This window comes from Heterodontus francisci, chromosome 6 (assembly GCF_036365525.1).
Source record: "Heterodontus francisci isolate sHetFra1 chromosome 6, sHetFra1.hap1, whole genome shotgun sequence".
Classification (NCBI taxonomy): Eukaryota; Metazoa; Chordata; class Chondrichthyes; order Heterodontiformes; family Heterodontidae; genus Heterodontus; species Heterodontus francisci.
Window position 1 is genome coordinate 54,119,031 of NC_090376.1, and position 14,341 is coordinate 54,133,371.

At 45.1% G+C, this 14,341-nt stretch overlaps 1 protein-coding gene across 1 annotated transcript in view; it reads right to left on the minus strand.

Annotated features, from left to right (window-relative positions):
* The window catches only part of rnf17 (ring finger protein 17), a 209,787-nt gene that overhangs the window by 42,288 nt on the left and 153,158 nt on the right, over positions 1-14,341 (minus strand). The gene's annotated exons all lie outside the window — the stretch shown is intronic.

Below are 14,341 nucleotides of genomic sequence, written 5' to 3' on the forward strand. Positions count from 1 at the left end.
GTAGGTGAGGCGGGGTTGCCGGGGCCGGTCCGGAAGTCCCCGGCGACGGGGCGGTCTTGTGGTCCAGGGGGAGGGGGTGTTCCAGGGGGTGAACTGGTTCCCCATGGGGGGTCCTTGAGGTCCTCCGTGGACCACAAATTGCCCACGTAGGATGGACTTGCCCCCAAGCCCGCAGGGAGGGTGCCTTTTTCACAAGGCATCCTCCCCACGTGGAGAAGGCCTCCCCCCACTGGTAAGATCCCAGCAGCAGTGGGAAGCGGCCCCTAACTGACTATTAAGGACTTCAATTGGCCTCTGGGCTGTGTTACACCAATGCGTTTTGTTGAATGATAATTTTCTTTAATGCACTGACTGGAGATTTGAATTTATATATAATTTAAAAGACAAGCTGCCAGCAAAGTCATCCTTTCAGCTTAAGATAATCACCTAGTTTGCTACACTGTATCCTACGTTACAAAGGACCGTAAGGAGCCAGACAAAATGTCTGCTAATACCCCAGTAAGAGAGACAGACCCAGGAAGTTTAAAGGAACTACCTGTTCTTTCAGCAAGCAGAGAAATACTGTTAACTGCTATGGTTGAATGACTGTCATGTGACAAAAAACCACAGATGGGGAGGGACTTAAGCTGGTGCCTTCTCCGCAGTAGGAGGAGAAGCAACTGGACTCTGACATGAGCAGACCCAAGTGGAGGTCCTTCTTTCTCTCTCTCTATTCCAGCTTGAAAGCTTTGAAATCCTGTGGTTGACTAACCACCTTTGCATACTCCAGCTACAATCAGAAACCCTGTTGGAGGAAACCATCCACACCTCTGTCTCCAAAGAGACCAACTGAACCATATACCTCTTAAAAATCTTAGGACCACCAAATTCAGCTAGAAGCCAGCGTATCAACAAAGCCCACAGACTGTATACCCTTTTTTTCATGGACTCGAACTCAACCAATCTACCTTTCCTCACTGTGTAACCTATTTGTGTGTGTATAAACCTCTAGTGTGTGTGTGTGTGTGTGAGAAAGAGTGTAAGTTGGTGCATTGTTTATTATTTTATTAGTTCGGTTTAGGTACCATAAACTTTTCTAAAGTAACTCTTTCTTTGTTAACTCAAGAAAACTTGTCCGATTGGTTCTGGTTATGATTGTAGCAAGTAAGTAATCCAACACCTACTGAATTTGCCAGTACATCCACTTTAAGAAAGAATTAAACCTGTTGTGATCAAACAAGGAGAGGGAAGAGAGTAAAGCCCTTCTACCCCTCCTCACTTGACCGTAACAGCGGGAAGGCTATCATCAGCCTATCCCGCACCACAGGAGGATCACTGGGCAACGGGCCCTCCACCCCGGCCATCTATCACAATACTCCGTGCACCCACCACCACCTGCACCCCCTTCCCCCCACAGCCCCTCGCCGTCTCCGATCCTGCCTTGGCCGGGGGCGGGGGGCAGCAGGGTGTAAACTCCAGCCTTAGAAGCTTGAAGTGTCTGATGGAAAAAAAGCGAAAGTTCAAAAATGTCCTCCTGGTATATAGTTTAAAAAAAACACTGCATTACAGAGAGCAGGGACGTCCAATGAACAGGCCAAAATCAGCCCAGAGAAGCATCAGCTTTTGATCCACCCACCGGAAAAAGCAGCTGATCTATTGGTGGGTTTGTGGGAATTTTTTCAAATCACAGGCAGTGTTGCCTCTGGCACACTTGGCAGATTAGGTCACTGGATTGGTATGCAGCTCCCAACAGTACTGCTTTCTTCATTCAGTCAAACCCAGTCTCAGGGATCCAAAATTCAGCATAACTGAACGTGGAGTGCAGTACTTTTGGGAATATCATCCCAATCAAGTGCACTCCTGCTGACAAAGCCCAGAGCGGCCATGACGTGTTTTTAAAATTCCCGCAAACTCACCAGATCAGCTATTCCCCGCAACCACCACCCCCCCCACCAAGAGAGCACTTTTCATAAATACCTAACTCATCTGTGGTTCTTACTGGGTGTAGCAGCTGACGATAGCCCACCTTAAAGCAACTAACTGTCCCAAGCCCACAAAGGCTGGGATGAAGATTGCTGCTAGCCCTGCACCCTACAGCCAGCCACCATCAAGAAACACTTCAACCTCATACCAAGTATACAAAAACATCACTGGTTTCCCTTCACATTGTGTCCCAGATATACAGGATATCTCCAGCCTGCTAACCCATCCGAGGTTCAATGATGCCCTGTTTCACTACCCATAGGTTCAAAGAATGACAAAAGGACACAAGAAAAATGTAAAGAAAAAGTGGAGCGAAGATAAACAGAAGTCCTGAAGTGGAAGCATGGGAAAAGAGAGCCCAACACCAAGTGTAAGGCCATGAATTACAACCTCCAGGTCCTGCAGCTCTGGGGCTTTTCCCCAGTATCAGCTCACATCTTTGTAAAGGACACAGGAGGATTCATCATGTTGTCAATTGGTTCATGGGCAGAAAAGCCTTAGCATGGCCATCTTGGTGAGGTCACAGAGTGAGTGGGGGTTCAAGGTCCCAGACAGAAAACGATTGCAGACTGTAAAGGTGCGAGAGGGTGGCATCGGGAAGTGGAGGAGAGGGTGTCGGGAGGTGGAGGAGAGGGCGCGCGGGGAGGAAACTGGGTAGGGAAGAAATGCTAGACATGGTTGCCACCTGTACAAGTGTGACTATCAAAATATATGGACAGGTAGAGGTAGGGTAGAGGTAGTGTTGCAGGAGCCTCAGCCCTTGTCCTTGTCAAACAGGTTTGAGATTCTTGCTCCCTGTGTGTACGAGAGCAGGGACTGTAGGGAGGATGAGCAAACTGACCATAGCACCGTGGCACGGAGTCATTCAAGTGGGGGGGGGAGAAAAGAGAAATGTAGTCGAAATCGGGGATAGTATAATTAGGGGCAAAGACACTGTTCTCTGTGGCCAGGATAGAGAGTCCTGAAGGCTGTGTTGCCTACCTGGTGCCAGGGTTCAGGATATCGCATCTGGGCTGCAGGGGAACTTGGAGTGGGAGGGGAAAGATCCAGTTGTCGTGGTTAACGTAGGTACCAACAATATAGGTAGAATGAGAATAGAGGTTCTGCTGAGGGAATATGAGCAGCTACGGCTAAATTAAAAAGCAGAATCAAAAAGGTAATAATCTCTGGATTAGTACCTGAGCCACGAGCTAATTGGCACAGAGTCAATAAGATTAAAGAGGGAAAGGCATGGTTCAAAGATTGGTGTGGGAGAAATGGGTTCGAACTCATGGGGCATTGGCACCAGTACTGGGGAAGGAGAAAGCTGTTCCGATGGGATAGGCTCCACCTAAATCATGCTGGGACCAGAGTCCTGGCGAATTTCACAACTCGGGCTGCAGATAGGGCTTTAAGCTAAGTAGTGGGGGCGGTGGGGGAGGGGGGGGCGGTTCAATTGCACGGAAAATTAGGAAGGTAGGAGCGCAGGTTAGTGATGAGGCTGATAGTAACCAGAAAATAAAAGATAGGGACACAGCATGTGAATGTCATATTGCACCAAGGAATCGTACAAGAGTAGGGAAATTTGACTATAGAACAAACTTAAAGGCTTTGTATCTGAATGCACGAAGCATTTGGAATAAAATTAATGAGTTAACAGCGCAAATAGAGACGAATGGGTATGATTTATTGGCAAGGGTAGCCTCGAGGGAGAGTTCATTGAACGTATTAGAGATTGTTTTTTGGAGCAGTATGTTGTAGAACCAACCAGGGGAGCAGGCTATTCTATATCTGGTATTGTGTAATGAGGTGGTATTAATTAATGATCTCGTAGTTAGGATCCTTTAGGGAAGAGAGATCATAGCATGCTAGAATTTCAAATTCAGATTGAGGGAGAGAAATTGGAGTCTCACACTAGCATTCTGGAGTTAAACAAAGGTAATTACATAGGCATGAGGACAGATTTGGCCCTAGTGGACTGGGCAGGAAGACTAAAAGGTTGGACAGTTGATGAGCAGTGGCAGATGTTTAAGGAGATATTCAATTCTTCCCAACTAAAATATATTCCAGAAGAAGAAAGATTCTAAGAGGGGGAAAAAAACATCCATGGCTAAGCAAGGAAGTTAAGGATAACAAAGACAAAAACTAAGGCATACCGTATTGCAAAGGCCAGTAGCAGGCTGGAAGATTGGGGAACTTTTAAAGATCAACAAAGGGATACTAAAAAGTAAAAAGAGGATATGCAAATTATGAAAGAAAACTAGCAGGAGGCAGGGGTTCAGATTTTTGGGACATTGGGACCGGTTCTGGGGGAGGTGGGACTATTACAAATTGGACGGTCTACACCTGGGCCAGACTGGAACCAATGTCCTTGGGGGTGCTTTTGCTAACGCTGTTGGGGAGGGTTTAAACTAATGTGGACGGGGGATGGGAACCAAATGAGGAGGTCAGGGGACAGTAAGGAGGTAGTAACTAAAGCCTGTAAAGAACTAGATAATGAAGTCAGCGTGACTAAGGGAAAGAGTAGGAAGGGAGCAGATGATGAACGCAAAGGGACTGGTGGTCTGAGGTGCATTTGTTTTAATGCAAGTGTAGTAGGTAAGGCAGATGAACTTAGGGCTTGGATTAGTACCTGGGAGTATGATGTTATTGCTATTACTGAGACTTGGTTGAGGGAAGGGCATGATTGATATCCTGGGATATTTAGTTGCCAATGCTTCAGGCGGGATAGAGAAGGAGGTAAAAGGGGTGGAGGAGTTGCATTACTGGTCAAAGAGGATATCACAGCTGTGCTGAAGGAGGTCACTATGGAGGACTCGAGCAGTGAGGCAATATGGGCAGAACTCAGAAATAGGAAGGGTGCGGTAACAATGTTGGGGCTGTACTACAGGCCTCCCAACAGCGAGCATGAGATAGAGGTACAAATATGTAAACAGATTATGGAAATATGTAGGAGCAACAGGGTGGTGGTGATAGGAAATTTTAATTTTCCCAACATTGACTGGGATTCACTTAGTGTTAGAGGTCTAGATGGAGCAGAGGTTGTAAGGAGCGTCCAGAAGGGTTTTCTAGAGCAGTATGTAAATAGTCCAACTCGGGAAGGGGCCATACTGGACCTGGTGTTGGGGAATGAGCCCGGCCAGGTGGTTGAAGTTTCAGTAGGGGACTACTTTGGGAATAGTGATCACAATTCCGTAAGTTTTAGAATACTCATGGACAAAGATGAGAGTGGTCCTAAAGGAAGAGTGCTAAATTGGGGGAAGGCTAACTATCCCAAAATTCGGCAGGAGCTGGGGAATGTAGATTGGGAGCAGCTGTTTGAAGGTAAATCCACATTTGATATGTGGGAGGCTTTTAAAGAGAGGTTGATTAGCGTGCAGGAGAGACATGTTCCTGTGAAAATGAGGGATAGAAATGGCAAGATTAGGGAACCATGGATGACAGGTGAAATTGTGAGACTAGCTAAGAGGAAAAAGGAAGCATACATAAGGTCTAGGAGGCTGAAGAAAGACGAAGCTTTGAAAGAATAATCGGGAATGTAGGGCCAATCTGAAACGAGGAATTAAGAGGGCTAAAAGGGGTCATGAAATATCTTTAGCAAACAGGGTTAAGGAAAATCCCAAAGCCTTTTATTCATATATAAGGAGCAAGAGGGTAACTAGAGAAAGGATTGGCCCACTCAAGGAGAAAAGAGGAAAGTTATGCGTGGAGTCACAGAAAATGGGTGAGATTCTAAACGAGTACTTTGCATCGGTATTCACGGAGGAGAGGGACATGACGGATGTTGAGGTTAGGGACAGATGTTTGATTACTCTAGGTCAAGTCGGCATAAGGAGGAGTGATCTATCCCAGGTTACTGAGGGAAGCGAGAGAGGAAATAGCTGGGGCCTTAACAGATATCTTTGCAGCATCCTTAAATACAGGTGAGGTCCCGGAGGACTGGAGAATTGCTAATGTTGTCCCCTTGTTTAAGAAGGGTAGCAGGGAAAATCCAGGTAATTATAGACCGGTGAGCCTGACGTCAGTGGTAGGGAAGCTGCTGGAGAAGATACTGAGGGATAGGCTCTATTCCCATTTGGAAGAAAATGAGCTTATCAGTGATAGGCAACATGGTTTTGTGCAGGGAAGATCATGTCTTACCAACTTAATAGAATTCTTTGAGGAAGTGACAAAGTTGATTGATGAGGGAAGGGCTGTAGATGTCATATACATGGACTTCAGTAAGGCGTTTGATAAGGTTCCCCATGGTAGGCTGATGGAGAAAGTGAAGGCGCATGGGGTCCAGGGTGTACTAGCTAGATGGATAAAGAACTGGCTGGGCAACAGGAGACAGAGAGTAGCAGTGGAAGGGAGTTTCTCAAAATGGAGACGTGTGACCAGTGGTGTTCCACAGGGATCCGTGCTGGGACCACTGTTGTTTGTGATATACATTAATGATTTGGAGGAAAGTATAGGTGGTCTGATTAGCAAGTTTGCAGACGACACTAAGATTGGTGGAGTAGCAGATAGTGAAGGGGACTGTCAGAGAATACAGCAGAATATAGATAGATTGGAGAGTTGGGCAGAGAAATGGCAGATGGAGTTCAATCAGGGTAAATGCGAGGTGATGCATTTTGGAAGATCCAATTCAAGTGTGAACTATACAGTAAATGGAAAAGTCCTGGGGAAAATTGATGGACAGAGAGATTTGGGTGTTCAGGTCCATTGTTCCCTGAAGGTGGCAACGCAGGTCAATAGATGGTCAAGAAGGCATACGGCATGCTTCCCTTCATCGGACGGGGTATTGAGTACAAGAGTTGGCAGGTTATGTTACAGTTGTATAAAGACTTTGGTTCGGCCACATTTGGAATACTGCGTGCAGTTCTGGTCGCCACATTACCAAAAGGATGTAGATGCTTTGGAGAGGGTGCAGAGGAGGTTCACCAGGATGTTGCCTGGTATGGAGGGCGCTAGCTATGAAGAGAGGTTGAGTAGATTAGGATTATTTTCATTAGAAAGGCGGAGATTGAGGGGGGACCTGATTGAGGTGTACAAAATCATGAGGTATAGACAGGGTGGATAGCAAGAAGCTTTTTCCCCCAGAGTGGGGGATTCAAATACTAGGGGTCACGAGTTCAAAGTGAGAGGGGAAAAGTTTAGGGGGGATATGCGAGGAAAGTTCTTTACGCAGAGGGTGGTGGGTGCCTGGAATGCGTTGCCAGCGGAGGTGGTAGACGCGGGCACGATAGCGTCTTTTAAGATGTATCTAGACAGATACATGAATGGGCAGGAAGCAAAGAGATACAGACCCTTAGAAAATAGGCGACATGTTTAGCTAGAGGATCTGGATCGGCGCAGGCTTGGAGGGCCGAAGGGCCTGTTCCTGTGCTGTAATTTTCTTTGTTCTAGCACAAAATATAAAAATGGATAGCAAAAGCCTCTATAAGTATATAAAAGGGAAGAGAGTAGCTAAAGTGAATGTTGGTCCCTTGGAAGATATGACTGGGGAGTTAATAGCGGGGAAACACAGAAATGGCAGAGACACTAAATCAGTATTTTGCCTCAGTTTTCACGGTGGAGGACACTAGTACCATCCCAATCGTAACAGGTAATGCAAAGGTTATAGAAAGGGAGGAGCTCAGAACAATCATCACTAGGAAAAAAGTACTGTGCAAACTATTGGGATTGAAGGCAGACAAGTCCCCAGGGCCTGATGGCCTGCATCCTAGGGTCTTAAAGGAAGTGCATCCATTGGTTATAATATTCCAAAATTCCCTGGATGCGGGTAAGGTTCCAGTGGATTGGAAAAATGCGAATATAACGCCCTTATTGGAAAAGGAAGGGAGGCAGAAAGTAGGAAACTACAGACCTGTTAGTAGTTGGTCTGTCATTGGGAAATTGTTAGAATTCATTACTAAGGAAGTAATAACAGGACAATTAGAAAGTCAAAACGTAATCCATCAGAGTCAGCATGGTTTTATGAAGGGTAAATCGTGTATGACTAATTTGCTCGAGTTCTTCGAAGATGTAACAAGTAAAATAGATAATGGGGATCTGGTAGATGTACTATATCTGGACTTCCAGAAGGCATTTGAAAAGGTGCCGCACAAAAAGGTTAAATACACAAGGTAAGTTCACATGGGGTTAGAGGAAACTTATTAGCTTGGATAGAGGATTAGCTAACCAACAGAAAACAGAGAGTTGGGATAAATGTGTCCTTTTCCGGTTGGAAAGACGTAACTAGTAGGGTGCCACAGGGTTCGGTCGTCGGGCCCCAACTATTTACAACCTATATAAATGACTTGGATGCAGGGATAGAAGGTACTATAGCCAAACTTGCAGATGACACTAAAATAGGTGGGATAGTGAGTTGCAATAAAGAAATAAGAAATTTACAAATGGATATGGATAGGTTAGGTGAATGGGCCAAAATTTGGCAGATGGAGTTTAACGTGGATAAGTGTGAGGTTATCCATTTTGGTCAGAAGAATAGAAAGGCAAGTTATGATCTAAATGGAGAGAAACTTCAGAGTGCTTCAGTACAGAGGGATCTGGGTGTCCTCGTGCATGAATCGCAGAAAGCTATTATGCAGATACAGCAGGTAATAAGGAAGGCAAATGGAATTTTGGCATTTATTGCAAAAGGAATAGAGTATAAAAGTAGGGAAGTGTTGCTGCAACTGTACAAGGCATTAGTAAGACCGCACCTGGAGTACTGCGTACAGTTTTGGTCCCCTTACTTGAGGAGGGATGTAGTTACATTGGAGGCAGTTCAGAGGAGGTTCACTAGATTGATTCCAGAGATGAGGGGTTTGTCTTATGAAGAGAGATTGAGCAGTTTAGGCCTTTACTCTTTAGATTTTACAAGAACAAGAGGAGATCTAATTGAGGTATCTTTTCTTTGGCCTCCTTGTCTCAAGAGACTATGGGTAAGCACCTAGAGGTGGTCAGTGGTTTGTGAACTATAATTGAGGTATACAGAATGAGTAAGGGCATTGACAAAGTAGACGTAGAGAGGATGTTTCCTCTTGTGGGGCAATCTAGAACGAGAGGCCATAGTTTTAGGATAAGGGGTAGCAGATTTAAAACAGAGATGAGGAGAAATTACTTCTTTCAAAGGGTCGTGAGTCTGTGGAATTCGTGCAGTGGATGCGGGGACATTGAGTAAATTTGAGGAGATAGACATTTTTAATGAGTAATGGGTTGAAGGGTTATGGAGAACAGGCAGGAAAGTGGAGTTCAGGCCGAGATAAGATCAGCCATGATCGTACTGAATGGCGGAGCAGGCTCGAGGGGCTGAATTGCCTACTCCTGCTCCTAGTTCTTATGTTCTTAAAATGCAAAATCTCGAGTGCAGAATCTTGGAACTCGAGGTCACTGAGGTGCATTTGCAAGGATGAGTGATACGTGGATAGCACGTTTCAGGAGGAGGTCAACACACAGCTTTTTTTGAGGAAGTAACAAGGAGGATTGATGAGGGTAGTGCAGCGGATGTGGTCTACATAGATTTTAGTAAGGCATTTGACAAAGTAGACCTGTCAGAAAATAAAAGCCCATGGGATACAGGTGAATGTGGCAGGTTGGATCGGAAATTGGCTCAGTGACAGGAAACAAAAGATAATAGTCAATGGATGCTTTTGCGAATGGAAAGTATTTTCCAGTGGCATTCCACAGGGCTCAGTTTTTTTTTTAAACTCGTTCATAGGATGTGGGTGTCGCTGGCTAGGCCAGCATTTATTGTCCATCCTTAATTGCCCTTGAGGAGGTGATGGTGAGCAGCCTTCTTGAACCGCTGCAGTCCATGTGGGGTAGGTACACTTACAGTACTGTCAGGAAGGGAGTTCCAGGATTTTGACCCAGCGACAGTGAAGGAACGGCGATATGGGGGCACAGATTTATGGCGACTGGTAAAAGGATTAGAGGGGACATGAGGAAAACCTTTTCACCCAGAGGGTATAGGGTGTTTGGAATTCACTGCCTGGATTGGTGGTGGAGATAGGAACGCTCAACTCATTTAAAAAGGTACCTGGACCTGCTCCTGAAGTGCTGTAACCTGCAAGGCTACAGACCAGGTGCTGGAACGTGGGATTAGATTGGGCGGCTAGTTTTTTCAGCCAGCGCAGACATGATGGGCTGAATGGCCTCTGTCTGTGCCGTAAGTTTTCTACTGTTCTCCGGTTCTATGTCATCAAGTGCGATTCCTGTTGCCTCCTGTGTTTTCAGAAACCCTGAAATCTGAAAAAGCCTCTACTGCTATACTGCTGCTGAGAGACCCAAGCAGACCTGTTGCTAGACACCTGCTGAAAGACTTGTGTGAAGCCTGCTATAGTCAAATTGCCTTGAATGCATACCCATCACAGACTGTTCATCAACCCCGCCTGGAGACACTTCGAGTGGCATCTAACTATTCGACTCTGGGACATCTCACCAAACCAAAGAATTTACTACCAGTAAGTGACAAACTAATATATTTTATTATTTCTTCTGTTCCTAAAAAACAGCTGTAAACCCAAAAAATCCTTTTTCCCCCAGTTAATCTTTTTTTTAATGTATGTGTGCATACACGAGGGCTAGGGAAATAAGGAGCTTTTCGTATACAGACTTATCTCATTATCGGTTAAGACTTAGTTAATTAATAAATAGTTGATTTTGTTGATTAAAGAAACCTGGTTGTGTGCTTTATTGTGGGGGACAAATAAGAGTATGGAATTGGCTGGTTCTGTAGGTGGGAAAATTTATTGATATGCTGTGACCCGTGGGGAAGTGGGACTGAATTAACAGTGCAGTCCTCCTGCTTCGGTCATAACAGGGAGTAGATACACCCACAGTGCTGTAGGAAGGGAGTTCCAAGATTTTGACCCAGCAACAGTGAAGGAACGGCGATATAGTTCCAAGTCAGAATGGTGTGTGGCTTGGAGGGGAACTTGCAGGTGGTGGTGTTCCCATGCAACTGCTGCCCTTGTCCTTCTAGGTGGTACAGGTCGCAGGTTTGGAAGGTGCTGTCGAAGTAACCTGAGTGAGTTGCTGTAGATGGTACACACTGCTGCCACTGTGCATCAATGGTGGTGAATAGAGTGCCAAACAAGTAGGCTGCTTTGTCCTGGAAGGTGTTGAGCTGCTTGAATATTTTTGGAGCTGCACTCTTCCATACAAGCACACTGCTGACTTGCGCCTTGTAGATGGTGGACGGGCATTGTAGAGACAGGTGATGAGTTACTCCCTGTAGGATTTCCAGCCTCTGACCTGCTCTTGTAGCCACAGCATTTATGCAGCTGGTGCAGTTCAGTTTCTGGTCAATGGCGACCCCCAGGATGTCGATAGTGGGGAATTTAGTGATGATAATACCATTGAACATCAAAGGGAGATGGTTAGATTCTCTCTTGTTTGAGATGGTCGCTGCCTGGCACCTGTGTGGCACGAATGTCATTTGCCACTTATCAGCATAAGCCTGGATGTTGTCCAGGTCTTGCTGCATATGGACATGGGCTGCTTCAGTATCTGAGGAGTTGCAAATGGCAAACATTGTGACAAGTCACATTCATATCACACATCAGCTGAACATTGTTTAGCTCTTGATGCATGCATGCATGAGCTGCTTCATTATCTGAGTAGTCGCAAATGGAACTGAATACTGTGCATTCACCAGTAAACATCCCCACTTCTGACCTTATGATGGAAGAAAGGCCAATGATGATGCAGCTGAAGATGGTTGGGTCTAGGACACTACCCTGAAAAACTCCTGTAGTGATGTTCTGGGACTGAGATGATTGAACTGCAACAACCACAACCTTCTTTCCTTTGTGCTAGGTATGATTCCAACCAGTGGAGAATTTTTCCCCTGATTCCCACTGACTCCAGTTTTGCTGGGCAATGACTTGGCAGGAAACACCGTATTGTACCCAGAGGGTCCAAGGCAGTCCACGGAGACTGGAGAAACTGAGGGGAACTAACAAAACTATGTATAGCTGCAGAGGGCTGGGGAAGTCCCAAAAATCTCAGTGGTTGATAGACCCAGTGGAATTTAAAAAAGGTCAGGACAGAGCCAGAAAATTTTAAAGGAGCTAAGATAAAAGCAGCAAAGTTTGAAGGAATGGCACCAAAGATCTAGTTAGTTGAAACCTTTTTAAAAGATTTAAATAAGGTCAAAGCAAGTTCCAAAACAGGCAAGCCAAGAGCTGCCTCATCTAGCTGAAGTGCCACAGGGGAGTGCAGTGGAAGCTGGACAATCACCTGCAAGTAGTAGTGTCCCAGAGAACATAGGGCAGACTGGGAAAACAAACTATCCCTGAAGAAAAAGGAAGAGGGAAGGTAACATACCCTTAAGTAAAACAACACTTGTGAAAATCACAAGAAAACCAGAAGCGAAGGCAGTGTGGATCTACCCACTGAAGAATCAAATGATCAGGTTCCAAATCCAAAGCTGATCAAACCCAACAATTTAGATTCAGAACTCAGTAAGAACAAGGGGCAGAAGGAAATCCCGGACACCTCACAGGGGTTAAAAAAAACAATTTATCCCCCTAGAGATAAGAATTATCAATGTGTCAGAACCTAATTTGTTAAGCCCATGTGTTGTGGAAATAGCAATCGAGGGGTTAAAGCTTGTACAGATAGGGAAACCTGCCACTAGCAGTATTGGAAATTTGCATACTACAAGCTTCACCAACAAACACATGCTTTTTCAGATTAACGTTACAAAAGTACTACAAGCTGATGCTAGAGAAACTACAACCCCATTTGACAACATGTAACCAAAAGAAATGCAATTTTTAAATTGGATCTCATCCAAAGGAAAGATGATGAAAAAAACTTGAACAAGAAATGGGTGTTTCAGACAATGTCAGATGTAGCAGTTGAGAGATTGAGGTATGGGTGCCACGTGTGCAATGGTGTGACCCCTAAACCTTCTTTCTTTCTAAAACAAAAAAATCAAACATTTAAAAAATATGAAATCAGGGAGGGGCAGGGAGGGTCCAGAAAGCATCCAAGAAGCTGGTTTCCAGCTAAAGGGGCTGAGAAAATTCAACCAGCCAGAAGGGATGCACCCTGCTGTAGAATTCTACATCTATACTTGCCCAGCAATGAATTAGAAGTGATCCATTGTCTTCAACTGAACTTTCAACCAAGAGAGGAACCTGCAGACACCTCAAGCTTGCAACCAACGAGAACGTGACTTCTGAGTGTGTTCAACCGGTTTACCGTGATCTCCACCCCACCCCCCACCCCTTCCCATCAATAATCCCTTTTCTTCTTTATCTGTCTTTTCTTGCGTGCATGAGCAAATGCGCGAGTGCATCCAGTTGTGACAATTTCAGGTTAAGGCATGTTTATCAATAATTGATTTTCTGTTTTAAACCTACAAGGAAACCTGCCGCTGTCTGTTTATTTGAAAAATAAAACCTTATTAACAACACATTTGCTGCAGTCAGCTGGGTGTTGAACAGTGGAAACCACCTAAACCCCTCACCGCATGGCCGTAATATGGTACGTTCTGCACACAGGGACTGGAGATCTGAACCCAAACACAGGAGAGAGGAGTGAGAAAACTGGGAGGAAGGAAATGTTGGAAATGGTGCGATGGGTTTAGCTTTCCTGACAGGGAGGAGGAACAGTGTGTGGGACAGAGATTTATAGCTTTCAGGGAACAAAATAGAAAAGAATGTTCCATAGAAACTAGAATTATCTGTTCTGAATTTCTATTCTGTACTAGCAGTGATGACTTTGGTAAACTCTTTTACAGCATATTAGAAGGGGAGGATTTGCCCTTTAAACCAAACCTCACATCAAGATCTGACAAGAGCCACTCGATTGATCACTACCTAAATATCTTCCTTTGTAGGCAGAAGGAGAAATGTTTGTTTGTTGTGTCATTGAGTCATAGAGTTATACAGCACAGAAACTGGCCCTTTGGCCCATCGTGTCTGTGCCAGCCATCAAGCACCTATCTATTCTAATCCCATTTTCCAGCACTTGGCCCATAGCCTTGTATGCTATGGCGTTTCAAGTGCTCATCTAAATATTTCTTAAGTGTTGTGAGGGTACATGTCTCTACCACTCCTTCAAGCAGTGTGTTCCAGATTCCAACCACCCTCTGGGTGAAAACTTTTTTCCTCAAATCCCCTCTAAACCTCCTGCCCCTTACCTTAAATCTATGCCGCCTGGTTATTGACACCTCCAAGGGAAAAAGTTTCTTCCCATCCACCTTATATATGCCCTTCATAATTTTGTATGCCTCAATCAGGTCACCCCTCAGCCTTCTCTGCTCTAAGGAAAACAACCCTAGCCTATCCAGTCTTCTCTCTTCATAGCTGAAATGCTCCAGCCCAGGCAACATCCTGGTGAATCTCCTCTGCAACCTCTCCAGTGCAATCACATCCTTCCTATAGTGTGGCGACCAGAACTGTACACACTACTCCAGCTG